The 14973-nt window shown below is 36.6% G+C and overlaps 1 pseudogene; it reads left to right on the top strand.

The window, feature by feature from the left end:
* Positions 1–1406: 1406 nt before the first annotated feature.
* On the top strand, positions 1407–14591 carry LOC126617028 (uncharacterized; annotated as a pseudogene).
* Positions 14592–14973: the final 382 nt, after the last annotated feature.

The following is a 14973-nucleotide window of genomic DNA, read 5'->3' as shown; positions in this document are numbered from 1 at the left end:
GGGGAAGTGTAGTCTGGTCTTTGTGGCTTCAACACTTGGTTTTGCATATGGTATATGAATCTTCTATAAGATTTTTTTGGCATGTATTGGGTACTTGTATCTTATAGTTTTGTAGTGTTTTTTGGTGCATACCAAGTGTTTGCTGAAATGTTTGAACGAGATTTTTTTGCATACGAAAACTTTGTATGCATAGCAGTGTTTTTAAAAATGATTGAATATGTATTTTTTCCACTTTGTGGTGTGTAAAAAGCCATGCATGAGGTATATTCAACCGCTCTGTCATTTTTTACAATGCTCCATAAAACACCATTGCATGTGTTGTAGAATGTTAGAGTTGCATAGTATAGGCAAGGGTACGAACTAGGGGCGTGGGGTACATTCAATTACATCATTTTGGGCACAATTCAATTGCACTATTGTGTTGGAAAATATTAGAGTTGCAAATTATAGGCAGGGATATGAACTAGGTGGCGTGGGGCATATTGGGTACATTCAACTTCACCATTTTGGGCATAATACAATTGCACTATTGTGTTGGAGAATTTTGGAGTTGCAAAGTATCAGGCGTATGAACTAGCTGGTCGGGGGTACATTCAATTACATCATTTTGTCTACACTTTTTAATGGTAGTCAATGGTGTTTGTTTATAGCCCATATTGATGATCTTTTTTGCACCCACACACCCCAAAAGTGCAAGGGGTAAATGTTGGGTACATTTATGCTATTTATTTTTTTGTATGATTGGGTTCATTGTTACTAGTTTGCAATGTTCTAAAAAAACGGCCTAGGCAATGCCTAGGCGCTGGGCGGGTTGGAACCGAGGTGATTTCGTTCAAAACAGCTGGAAAAATCGGGGTGGCTCTAGGCGGGCTAGGCGGCTGGGCATTTTATTTATTTATTTTTTTTTTGAAATTTAAAAAATAAAAAATAAAAACTTAGATTAAGTATCTTACATTACTATATTTCCTTATTTTCCTCTTATTTTGCCTTTTATGTTGTTTTAAATTGTGAACTTGTTGTACATGTGTCATCCTACATTACAATACTCCTCACTATGGTTATATGGCATATATGCTTAATGCTTTTTTAAATTTTGGACTTGTTGGATACTCTTTTTGCATTTTATCATTCTTTTATTATCTTATCCATGGATTTCATACAAGTATAACTTGTTGTAAGTGACAATATGCACTTATTTGCAAGATATACAAGAAATTTACCTAAATCCGCCTAGCGGCCTAGGCGCTAGCCGCCCCCCGACTAGTGCCTAGCGTTTTTTAGAACCTTGCTAGTTTGTTCCCTTACTTATATCTCAAACAAATACATGTGCAAGTTGGACAATGGATTGTTACGAAGATTTGTTCATGAATTCAAATGCTTGTGTTTTTGGATATGTACAGTAAAATATGAGGTATCGGTCAATCCTTCTCCATTTTGCTAAGTTGTACCCAAAGATGGAAGGATTTATTCGAGACGGGCATAAGGAAGAGATGAAAAAAAAAACACCATTTTGGAAGTTGTTTAAAGCATACCGTGATGGTCATGTTACAAACGAGTTTTGCAAAAAAGTTGACACAAATGTTAAAATAGTAAAGCAGTACAATAAAGATATGAAATTCTTTGTATTCGGTGACATTTACGCGAGGTTCACACCAGTGATATAGCTATCATTCTTGGTTTGCCTAACATGGGTTTCACACTTAAGCACACTGGTATGAAAGGTGTGAGAGTGAAACATACCACATTTATGAAGAGGTACCTTTTCATTCAAAAGGGCCAGGTTACAAAAAGTGACGTTGAGGACGTACTTATTAAATCGGTTACTGGGGATACAAAAGAAAGCAGAAAAGATTGTACAAGATTGGTATGCCTATACTTCTACAACTCTGTACTATTCTCCAATACAGCAACACATGTTTCATGGACCATTGTAAAATTATGTGAGGACCTTGATCAAATAAATGGGTACAATTGGGCAACAACTACTTTTGACTGCCTGTTAAGTTCACTTCAAAAGTTAGTCAACCCAAATTCAGTTAATAGTTGCGTGGTTGCATTGTTGGTAAGTTACTAAATACTAAATATTAAAGCAGTTTTTTTTGTTTGTTTATTTACTATTAGTTAGTGTCTTATTATCAATATGGTTTTGAAACACTTTTGGGCTTGTGGTAAAACAAGATTGTGTAACAAAATTGCTGGAAGGAAAAACATCTCTCCAAGCTTTTTAACGTGGAGCATGATATATTTTTATGAAAAGCTTATTCAAATAGATCTTTCCACTATGAAGGTATAACATTTTCCTTTATTATCATTATATAAATAACACTCTTTTCAAATAGCATTGTATATTGATTATTGTTCAATTTGCAGCCACATGTAAACCATGCAATGGTGTTTGATACACATGCCAATGATGAGAACGTACTCATAGAAAAATATAAATATGTCGATGAGAATGTACTCATAGAAAAAGATGATACACATGAAATCAATGTTAACAAGGATGACACTAATCCACAAAGTGCAGTAACTAATCTTGTCGAATTTGATACTCCAAACTGGCAACTCATTGCACCACAAGATTTTTGTTCCACACCATCCAAGTTTTCCCCAATTGTTAGACCACTTGTGATTGCAACAAATGGTATGAATGACAGTGCAATTGAGAAAAGTACCCCACATTTGAGAATGAGTGAAATGGATGTTAGATGTGAAATGGCTGAAATAATAGTGCATTTACTGATGGAGTTATTGATGATTGCTGCAATGGTATAAATAAAATCACTAATTGAAGAGAACAAGAAACTAAAAAAATAGTTGGCTGAAATATAGAACATGGGTTCATATCCTTCGATTCTAACACAATGTTCCATGTACAAGCAAATTAAAACACGAAAAGATAAAAGGCGCAGGCTACTTGATTCTAATTATGGGAGCACTATCAAAAAGCGAAATCCCAGTATGAAACGAGCAAGAAACTCATTTGAGAGTAGTGTTGTAGCCCATGATGTCAGTCGAAAAAAAGTAAGAGTTGACACAAATAAGCTATGTAGAAAAAACAATGTGTCGGAACCAATTCATAGTATAAACCCTCACTTTGATGAGCCTATGCTAACAATGCTTGAAAAGCCGAAAAAGAAGAACACATATTGTGACCGTGCTTCTGAGATTGTTGATAATCATTCACTAGTACAACAAAAACGTGTTATTAGTGATGAGGGTGAGGAACTATGAAATTGATGTTGTTAGAGAAATATTTGAACTTAAGAAAACTCCGGTAAGGCCATATTGTTGGAAGTATGCCCACAAAGCCACTCATTTGATGTAATAGCTTTTGGAATACTTATTGTATTAAACGTTTATATGTTTAATGAAGGGCAAAGCTAATTGTTAATCACTATTTATTGTATCATGTGTTTAAGCAACAAGGGAATCCAAGGAATGTATTTGATCTAAGAGATAAGTGATCTAAGTGAGTTAGATTATCGAGACCTTTCTCTTATGTTCATTCCTAAAACGTTCCTAGCCATAGGATTGCCAATTGGGCATTGACAATCCGCTAAGGTTAGTATGTGTTATGTTGACTCAAGCGTGAGTATGACTAGTCTCAAGTCATTTAATGTTGGACACTAAGACAAACACATAGGTCCTCGAAAGAGTAATCGAGTACACTGAACAACGATCAAAAGAGAGTTCGAACATACATGTCATGTAAGAACTCGATAGTTGCAATATGCAAAGTAGTCCTTTGACCTGAGGCATCATAGATGTCTAATGGTTAGGTCCTTGATCTTTGATCATGTCAAAGGCATTCCATTGGAGTGTCCACGGCATTGTTGGGGTCAAGCTATCTACTCATGTAGGCATATGAATGTACAACAAGGAATCTCTAACCTTCCATGGTGGAAGGAGAATTCTCTAAGATATGATTCGAGAGTCTTTGGCCAAAGCATATGAATATAACTTAGGAAGTTTGTTCCAAATCATATTCAATTGAATCATATAGAGAAGTATCACATTGGATAGTAGACATGAAACAAACTATCATTCAAACAATGTGATTAAGAGTATTGTATTAGAGAATGAACGTATTGCATTGTAATTGTAACTGGATAGGTTCTCCAACCACTTCTACTTAGCTTGGGTAACCATAACATACTGCTAGGTGTCACTCATGGTTTGTGGAAGCCCTAATGATTAGCAAACACTAATTTTAAGGGAGAATTGAAATGTGGTTTCAATTCACAATCGATTGTTAAGAGTAACAATCGCCCACTACCTCGCTAATTGGAACCTAATGGATCGTACACCGAGTAAGGGCGATAGTGAAGAAATTAAATGAAATGGATATGCAATTAAATGGTTTAATTGAAGAATGGTCAAAGATTAATTAAATTAGTTAATTAATTTTACGAAAGGTTCATATTGGGCTTTTAAGTTGGTTTTGGGTTTCGGGGCCCAAAAGCGTTTTAGTCCACAAGGCCCATTATGTTTAAGTTGTATGACAACTAAAACAAAATGGGCAAATTAGCCCAATAACAAGGTAAGGCCGGCCATTAGGGTGAATGGAGCAAACTTGGATTAATTACAAGTTTGCCACTCACTTGTAATGAAGTATAAAAGCAACTTTATAGCTTTATTTTCATTAGGGTTTTTCTTTGAGGCAAAAAGGTGAAACATTTTCTCTCTTTCTCTCTACAAAGAGGCCGGCCACTTAGAGGAGATTTGGCTAGCAATCTTTTCTTCTCTAAGTCATTCATTTCATCTTCACACCTCACCCTTGGTGTGGAGACTTAGAGACACCAAACCTTTGGTGTTTTGGAGATCCTTTCCTCACATCCTCAAGGAGCAAAGGAGCACTAAAAGGGGAAAATCACAAGCAAGATTCAAATAGCTTGGAGGTGACTTGAAGGCCCTCCACTTGAGTGAATCCCTTGTGTAAACAAGGATGAGCTTCAAGGGTAAAGAAACTCTAAATCTTTACTTCTCTTTAATGTTGTTAAAGAGTCTTTTGGTTCACCATATACTAGGCTTTGAAAGTCATGGGTTTTATGAATTGTTTTTGAATGCATGCCTACTTTAAAGTGTTAATAGTTTGCATATGTATTCAAATGTTCTTACATGTTCTTAGCTAGGACAAAATTTTTCCTTCAAGTGGTATCAGAGCCTAGGCCTAGTTTATGGTGAATCCTTTTGGGTTTTGTGTTTTTCATAATATGTGATTTAAATGTTGTAAATGTTACAAGCTTTGTTCTTGCTTTTGAATATAAATTTTGCTTGAAAATTTAGCATCTCAGATGTTGTAGATGTATTTCATTTAAGCATGAATATTGGAACTAAAATTTGGTGCCATGTATGTTGGGAAATTCGGCCAAATCCAAAGGGTGATTTTTGGGTTCATGTTTGTCTTGTTAAAATGGTTTTAAAGTGACTTTTGGAACCCCTAAGTACCCTAGGATATTAGCCCTCTTTTGAGTGGTGAAAAATTGAGTTTTGGTGAGTGAAAACATTCATGGAGCTATTATGAGTTTTCATGAGTGTTCTTCAATGTTCTTGAAGTTCTTGCCAAGAACAAAAAGGTTTGAAGTTTTGATTCAAAAGTTTTATGTTTTTTCATAAAGTTTTGGTTTATTATTTGATGGTTGATGGTTATTGGTGAGATGTGATGAAATGGTTTTAATGTTTGTCATAGACTTTAAGTTTTCTTACAAACCATCAATTTCACCTTTACCTCACCCACCAAAATCAACTTGCAAAAACTTTTTAGAAAATTTTTCATATCTTCTCTAAAGGCCGGCCACCCCCTAGTGGGGGTACTTTTGGGGCCTTTTATGCAATTACATAAAGTTTTGATACTTTTGTGTATTTGCACTTTGGCCCAAAAGTTTACGTTTTTATGTTAAGGCCCAAAAACTCTAAAGGACAAATTGTTTTGATCCTTTAATGATGTTTTTACATTATTAAAATTTTGGGTTCTAGTTGTAATTACATGAAGTTGTGGACTTTTGTGTTTTTACAAAGTGACCCCAAAAGTTTTTGTATTTGCATTGTGGCCCAAATGTTGTGGTCATAGTTTCCTTTTGGCCCAAATAAGATGAGAACAAAATGGTTTTGTCTCTTTAATGAGAATTGGATTTTCATTTCATTTAGTTCCATTTAAATCAATTCTATGGATCCGAAAACCAATTGTTTAAAGTTGTTTTCTTAGTTAATGTGATTGATTAAGAAAAGGGTGATTATGAACCAAAGGCCTCGATAATTGAGCTATGTGATTGGCCGATTTACATTATGAATGTTTGGGTTTAGTAGTGTAGATTTGAATGTAATTTGATTAATTCAATTTGTTGTAAATGGACATAAGTCCATCATTTGTGTTGTAAAAGGGCATAAGCCCTTATTATTATTTCATGTATTCCTTTTTGTTTATATGTATGCAAAATGGAATAGTTGGGTCCAACGCCCAATAGGAAATAACGGTTTAATTGGATTAAACTCGTAACTAAAATCAACAACTACCTACTTTAGACCCAAGGTCCAACACAAGGCTCGTGTTGGATCAAATTAAACGGTTCATAATCATCCTAAAACCTAATATGACTATATAGTCCATATAAGGATGCAGTGCATTCGTTAGTAGTTCCATATAGTCTCGCTTGCTTCTTCGAAATAGTGGGAGTATTATAAACTACTAATTCAAATTAACTTGGACCAATGGTTATGATAGGCCCAAGTTCTTTTAATGAGATTAAAATGATTTTGATGTAGCCCAACACTACTCCCTCAACAAAACGAACATTAAGTTGATAAGCGAGAGATGTTTTGAACATCTCTTCGTAAGCCTTCCACCGTGGTGGGCTCCAATCGTTTGTGACTCATGCACCGGCTTCACCCTATCATGGGGGAGTTCAAAGTATGTGCTTACATCCATGAGGAGTCCATAAACATATGATGAGGTGAGTGTAGGCAACGAGGATAGCCGACATCGTATCATCGTGAGGCTATTCTTGAACCCCTTCACAAACTAAGCATGGTGGGAATAACTTAACTAAGTGCAATGAAGCCGACATCGTATCATCGTGAGGCAACATTCTCGAGAGGCCAAACGGATGGGTAATTACAAAAGTTGTAAATGAATAAAGCGTTATTCTCTCATCATTATTTTTGCTAACCAACATCGTATCATCGTGAGGTGGGCTTGGTAATGGTGAGTCTCCCATACCCCGCTAAGAGTTTAATATAACTCTCGAATTCTATTGAGGGATGTGGAATTTGCCAAAAATAGTGGGTGGTACTATTTGATTCAAAGACCCAATCAAATAGTTTTAAAACAAACAATCTAATACGATTTCTGTTATGTTATGTAGTTAACGACATGCCTAAAATTATACCCACCATTATACTTGACAAAAAGGGCCTTAAGGGCCAACGTTTCCTTGCTTGGTATCGCCACATTGAGAATGTCTCAAAGGTGAAAGACATATTGTATGTGCTTAAGCAATCCCCTCCTCATTTACCTCCTACGAAACTAGCTTCAAAGGAGGAGTGTCAAAAATATGTTAGACACTATGAGGATGACCTACAAGCCAAATACTTAATCCTCACTTCACTTAGTGAGGAGCTTATGAAGCAACATAAGCACATGGACACTTCTTGTGCCATGGTTGAAAGTTTGCATAAGATGCATGACATTGAGACTAGTAATGTACGATTCTCAAATGTTTGTAGTCTAATGAATGCCAAAATGGCAAAGGGGACATCGGTCCATAAACATGGACAAAAGATGGAAAAGATATTTAAAGATCTTAAAAGTTTAGGAACTTCCATCGATGGGAAAATGGCCCAAGACTTTTTCCTTGCATCTCTCTCAGATGATTTCACTAAGTTTATTGTAAACTATAAAGTGAATAGATTTGATCATGCTTTAAACGAGATGATTGACATGTGCTGTAAATTTGAAAAAGGTTTCAAAAGGGACAGTGGGAGTGAGAATGCAATCACAAGGAAAAGGTTGCATAAGAAGAAGGCAAAGAAATCCAAAGGAATATGCTTTCATTGTGGAAATGATGAACGTTGGAAGAAGAAATACAGGGTGCGCATTGTGAGCCTTATGACACGAACTTTTGAAGAGACTATTTCTGTCATAGAGAGTGCTTTTACAGTGAGCTCCAATTCCTGGATATTTGATTCAGGCGCTAGTCAACATATCTGCAATACGTTGCAGGGACTAACAGGCAGCAGGTCACTGCGCAATGGGGAAATGGTTGTGCGAGTTGGGAACGGCACTAAAATCTCTGCAAAAGCAATAGGCACCTACATGCTTAATCTACCCTCTGGGGAAGTCCTGGAACTTAAAAATTGTTTATATTTTCCTTCATGTATAAAGAATTTGATTTCCATCTCTAAGCTTTTACGAGATGGGCACTCAGTATTGTTTGACAAAATGAGTTGCACTTTATACTTGAACGGTCGTATTATCTCTCATGGTAATATGATAGAGGGACTTTTTCACCTAGAGACGAATAGTGGGATGCACTGTATTGCAAGCGGGAATACCTCAAAACCCAAAAGGGCTAGAGAAGAAGTTAACCAAGAAAAGATGTGGCATCTTAAACTTGGACATGTGAACCTTGATAAGATTCGCAAGATGTCGAAAGACGGATATTTCCGTCCATTAGGTGATGACCGGATGGGTACTTATGAATGTTGCTTGAAAGGGAAGATGACCAAATCTCCATTTACTGGAAAAGAAGAGCGTGCCACTGAAATTCTAGGGTTAATCCACACTGACGTATGTGGACCTATGTCTACTACGTCGAGATGAGGCTTCTCCTACTATATCACATTCATCGACGATCACTCTCGGTTTGGCTATGTGTATCTTATGAAGTACAAGTCAGAATCCTTTGAAAGGTTCAAAGAATTCAAGAATGAAGTTGAGAAGCAAACTGGGAAACAGATAAAGATCCTAAGATCGGATCGAGGGGGTGAATATCTGAGTAATGAGTTCCTAGATTATCTCAAAAAGTGTGGAATAATATCACAGTGGACTCCACCGGGAACTCCACAACTTAATGGAGTTCATGAAAGGAGAAATCGAACATTGATGAACATGGTTCGTTCTATGATGAGTTCCGCTGATCTACCAATAACATTCTGGGGATACGCTCTATATACAGCAGCTTACTTGCTTAATAGAGTACCTTCCAAGTCAGTTTCACAAACGCCCTATGAGATATGGCATGGAAGAAAGCCAAGTCTTAATCATGTTAAGATTTGGGGTTGTGAAGCATATGTCAAGAAGCTTGAAGCTACTAAGCTCGAAGCGAGATCAGTAAGGTGCTATTTTGTGGGATATCCTAGAGAAACTATGGGATATGAGTTCTACCATCCAGACGACCAGAAAGTCTTTGTCGCCAGAACTGCTAAGTTTCTAGAGGACGAATTTGTTCTCAAAGGAATTATAAGCAAAGAGATGGAAATTAATGAGATTAATGATGAACCACAAACAAGCACTCGACAAGTTGACAACCCTGTTCCTGAACCCCTAGCTCCACGTAGATCTGAATGGGTTAGTAAGCCACCTAAGAGGTATGGCTTAGACAATGACTTTGCGGAATTGCACCTTCTAGGTGACAATGACACAAAGGAGGACCCTAGGGACTACACTGAAGCAATGTCCGACATTGATTCAAAGAGATGGCAAGAGGCCATAAAATCCGAGATGGATTCCATGTATCAAAATCAGGTCTGGACTCTTGTAGACCCTCCAGAAGGTATTGTACCTGTTGGAAACAAATGGGTCTTCAAGAGGAAGATAGGCATTGATGGGAACGTGGAGACTTATAAGGCTAGATTAGTAGCCAAGGGTTACAGGCAAAGAGAAGGGATTGACTATGAAGAAACTTTCTCTCATGTAGCCATGATTAAGTCCATTCGGATTTTGCTTGTTATAGCTGCGTACTATGATTATGAAATCTGGCAAATGGACGTGAAGACGGCTTTTCTGAATGGCTACCTAGAGGAAGAGCTTTACATGGCTCAACCCGAAGGTTTCGTGTCCAAGTCTGAAAAAACTAAAGTATGCAAGCTTCAAAGGTCCATTTATGGACTTAAGCAAGCCTCCAGGAGCTGGAACATTCGTTTCGACACTGAAATCAAAACGTTTGGTTTTACTCAAAACGAAGACGACAATTGTGTTTATCAAAAGGTCGTTAGGGATGCAGTTGTATTCTTAGTGTTATATGTAGATGACATATTACTATTCGGGAATGACACTGCAGTACTTTCTTCTGTAAAAGTGTGGTTGTCCAAAACCTTCCACATGAAAGATTTAGGAGATGCATCTTATGTACTTGGGATACAGCTCTATCGTGATAGATCCAGAAAATTAATTGGATTATCCCAATCTATGTACATTGATAAGGTGCTAAGTAGGTTCCAGATGGAACAATCTAAGAAAGATTTTCTTCCTGTTAGACATGGAATTCACCTTTCTAAGTCCATGGAACCTAAGACTCCTGAAGAGATACGGCAAATGAATGCTATTCCTTATGCTTCCGCCATAGGGAGTCTCATGTATGCCATGATATACACAAGGCCTGATATCGCATATGCTGTGAGCATTACTAATCGATATCAATCTAACCCAGGATCAGAACACTGGGCAGCTGTCAAGACGGTCCTTAAGTACTTAAGAAGAACTAAGGACATGTTCCTCGTTTATGGAGAAGTAACAGAGTTGCGAGTGGAAGCCTATACAGACGCAGATTTCCAATCTGACGTCTATAATAGGAGTTCCAACTCCGGATATGTATTCACTCTGAATAATGGGGCTGTCAGTTGCAAAAGTAAGAAACAAAGTGTAATTGCTGATTCCACAACAGAGGCTGAATATGTCGCTGCAGCTGAAGCCGGCACAGAAGCGTTATGGATGAAGAAGTTCATCACTGAACTTGGAGTGGTTCCAACCATTACATCACCAGTAACTTTGTACTGTGATAATAGTGGGGCGATAGCTCAAGCCAAGGAACCCAGGGCACATCAAAAGAACAAGCATTTTGACAGGCGCTTTAATATCATTAGAAGATATGCTGCCGAGGGGAAAGTCAACATTCTCAAAGTTGCTTCAGCCGATAACGTAGCAGATCCACTGACAAAGCCAATGTCTCAAATCCAGCTTGACCGTCATATGGAAAGGATGGGTATTAGATACATGTGAGGATGACTTTGAGTGCAAGTGGGAGATTGTTGGAAGTATGCCCACAAAGCCACTCATTTGATGTAATAGCTTTTGGAATACTTATTGTATTAAACGTTTATATGTTTAATGAAGGGCAAAGCTTATTGTTAATCACTATTTATTGTATCATGTGTTTAAGCAATAAGGGAATCCAAGGAATGTATTTGATCTAAGAGATAAGTGATCTAAGTGAGTTAGATTATCGAGACTTTCTCTTATGTTCATTCCTAAAACGTTCCTAACCATAGGATTGCCAATTGGGCATTGACAATCTGCTAAGGTTAGTATGTGTTATGTTGACTCAAGCGTGAGTATGACTAGTCTCAAGTAATTTAATGCTGGACACTAAGACAAACACATAGGTGCTCGAAAGAGTAATCGAGTACACTGAACAACGATCAAAAGAGAGTTCGAACATACATGTCATGTAAGAACTCGATAGTTGCAATATGCAAAGTAGTCCTTTGACCTGAGGCATCATAGATGTCTAATGGTTAGGTCCTTGATCTTTGATCATGTCAAAGGCATTCCATTGGAGTGTCCACGGCATTGTTAGGGTCAAGCTATCTACTCATGTAGGCATATGAATGTACAACAAGGGATCTCTAACCTTCCATGGTGGAAGGAGAATACTCTAAGATATGATTCGAGAGTCTTTGGCCAAAGCATATGAATATAACTTAGGAAGTTTGTTCCAAATCATATTCAATTGAATCATATAGAGAAGTATCACATTGGATAGTAGACATGAAACAAACTATCATTCAAACAATGTGATTAAGAGTATTGTATTAGAGAATGACCGTATTGCATTGTAATTGTAACTGGATAGGTTCTCCAACCACTTCTACTTAGCTTGGGTAACCATGACATACTGCTAGGTGTCACTCATGGTTTGTGGAAGCCTTAATGATTAGCAAACACTAATTTTAAGGGAGAATTGAAATGTGGTTTCAATTCACAATCGATTGTTAAGAGTAACAATCGCCCACTACCTCGCTAATTGGAACCTAATGGATCGTACACCGAGTAAGGGCGATAGTGAAGAAATTAAATGAAATGGATATGCAATTAAATGGTTTAATTGAAGAATGGTCAAAGATTAATTAAATTAGTTAATTAATTTTACGAAAGGTTCGTATTGGGCTTTTAAGTTGGTTTTGGGTTTCGGGGCCCAAAAGCGTTTTAGTCCACAAGGCCCATTATGTTTAAGTTGTATGACAACTAAAACAAAATGGGCAAATTAGTCCAATAACAAGGTAAGGCCGGCCATTAGGGTGAATGGAGCAAACTTGGATTAATTACAAGTTTACCACTCACTTGTAATGAAGTATAAAAGCAACTTTATAACTTTATTTTCATTAGGGTTTTTCTTTGAGGCAAAGAGGTGAAACATTTTCTCTCTTTCTCTCTACAAAGAGGCCGGCCACTTAGAGGAGATTTAGCTAGCAATCTTTTCTTCTCTAAGTCATTCATTTCATCTTCACACCTCACCCTTGATGTGGAGACTTAGAGACACCAAACCTTTGGTGTTTTGGAGATCCTTTCCTCACATCCTCAAGGAGCAAAGGAGCACTAAAAGGGGAAAATCACAAGCAAGATTCAAATAGCTTGGAGGTGACTTGAAGGCCCTCCACTTGGGTGAATCCCTTGTGTAAACAAGGATGAGCTTCAAGGGTAAAGAAACTCTAAATCTTTACTTCTCTTTAATGTTGTTAAAGAGTCTTTTGGTTCACCATATACTAGGCTTTGAAAGTCATGGGTTTTATGAATTGTTTTTTAATGCATGCCTACTTTAAAGTGTTAATAGTTTGCATATGTATTCAAATGTTCTTACATGTTCTTAGCTAGGACAAAATTTTTCCTTCACATATTTTGAGGATGATGACCTTAACAGGCTTGAGAATTTTATGAATAGTGACTATTCAAGGTAAGAAAACTATACTCATTAGTTACTATTGTATTAGGTTTTTTTTCTTCTCTTTTTGGTATGTTTTTTTATTGTTCGAGTGTTTTTATCGGTAGAGTAACTGTCTAATTTTTCAAACAGGACTCTATTATGGAAAAGTGATCAAGCTATCATTCTACAAGAGGATATTCTATTCTTACTCACTAACAAGGCAATCACTACCAATTTAAGAATATTACAAAATTGATTAGAATTATGATATATGTAGTTTTGTAATGTGATTTTTGCATAATGATTCGATGTTGCAGACAATTGATGCATATGAAGATATCTTACATATACACCAAGCTAAGGATAAGAATATACTTAAGGAATCTTATTTGATGTCTGCATATATATGGGTTAGTATGGATATTTTAGTTGTATTCAACTTTGTAGTATTAACTTTGTATGGGTGGTGATAATATGGGTACATTTTATATCATTGTCATGCTTACAGGATTTCAAGATTTCCAACAACATAGATGCTCTTGAAACATTTCTTTATAACCCATTGCTTAAAGTGTTTGGCAAGTATGACATGATATTCTTCCCTATAAGACATGGGTTCGAAGACCACTACACACTTACTCTACTTGACACCATAGAAGGGAAGTGGTACCATTACAATCCACGCTTGTCGAAAAATGGAAATTTGCATACTCCATGCTTTAACGATGTTGTTCAATTGGTAAGTTATTTGTTTTCACAATGAAAGAATGCTATCCAGTCGGTAAATTTTAAATTTTCACACTACATCTACATCACCCTCCTCCTGTATTTATCAAATAACATTTAGGCAATTATTTTTTTGTGTCCCTATTTTTTATTGTTTTTATCTTTCGGTAGACGTTGATTCATTAATATAATTCAGAGTAAGATGGTGATGGAATTCCTAAAACATCATAAAAAAAGTTCAAGATATGCACTTCTTGAGGGAGTTATTGTCAAGGGTTTATTCCATCCTGATAGTGGTCCGGTTGCAGGGAAAATGTACCCATTGTCAAATGATGAAAAATTTACATTTGAGAGTATAAAGGATATCCACATTGATTGGCTAATGGTGTCTGTCCAAAAATGGCTACAACAAGCTCCAGGCTCGTGAATACATTAACTATTTTGTCATTCCTATTAGTTTGTACCTGAGAAATGTTCATACATTGGCTTAACACTTTATGAGGATGATGAATATGCAAGTTTGATTGTGGAGTCTTAGTGCTATACTATATGGAGCACATGTCAAAGATGTGGCTAATAATGGAAAATTTTAATGAGGATGAACTGCTCGAGTACAAAGCAACATGTGTGGGTGCGTTTCTAAATGATGAATCTAATCTAAATGGTCGCATACATAGGCCACCAACATACAGTCAGGGCTATGTATCCAATATTCAATACATTTAGATTACAATCATGTCTAGTTATGTGCTTGTTTTTTACTTTGACATTTTCATTGTTGGTAAAACATATGATATATTTTATGGGTTTATTAGATTGTTTTTTATGAGGAACTAGTGAAAATTGAATTCCACAAATGTGTTCTCATGCTTATATTAACTAGTTTGTTCATTAGTGTTTTGTTGTCTTTTTAGCTTAATATACAAAATTAAAAAATGAATAACAAGGAAAAAAACACACAAGGAAAACTCCATCATACACAAAGGAGAACGATCGCATGCATATCATAATGTACCCCATGCAGAATCTCTTTATTTTTTATAGGTGGAGTTTAAAGATTTGTCCAAAGCAAGTTGAAGCCATGCACTCTACCCCCTGTGCATATATG

Source organism: Malus sylvestris, chromosome 3 (genome assembly GCF_916048215.2).
Source record: "Malus sylvestris chromosome 3, drMalSylv7.2, whole genome shotgun sequence".
NCBI lineage: Eukaryota > Viridiplantae > Streptophyta > Magnoliopsida > Rosales > Rosaceae > Malus > Malus sylvestris.
Note: the sequence above shows the minus strand (reverse complement) of the source record. Positions and strands in the feature narration are given on the sequence as shown.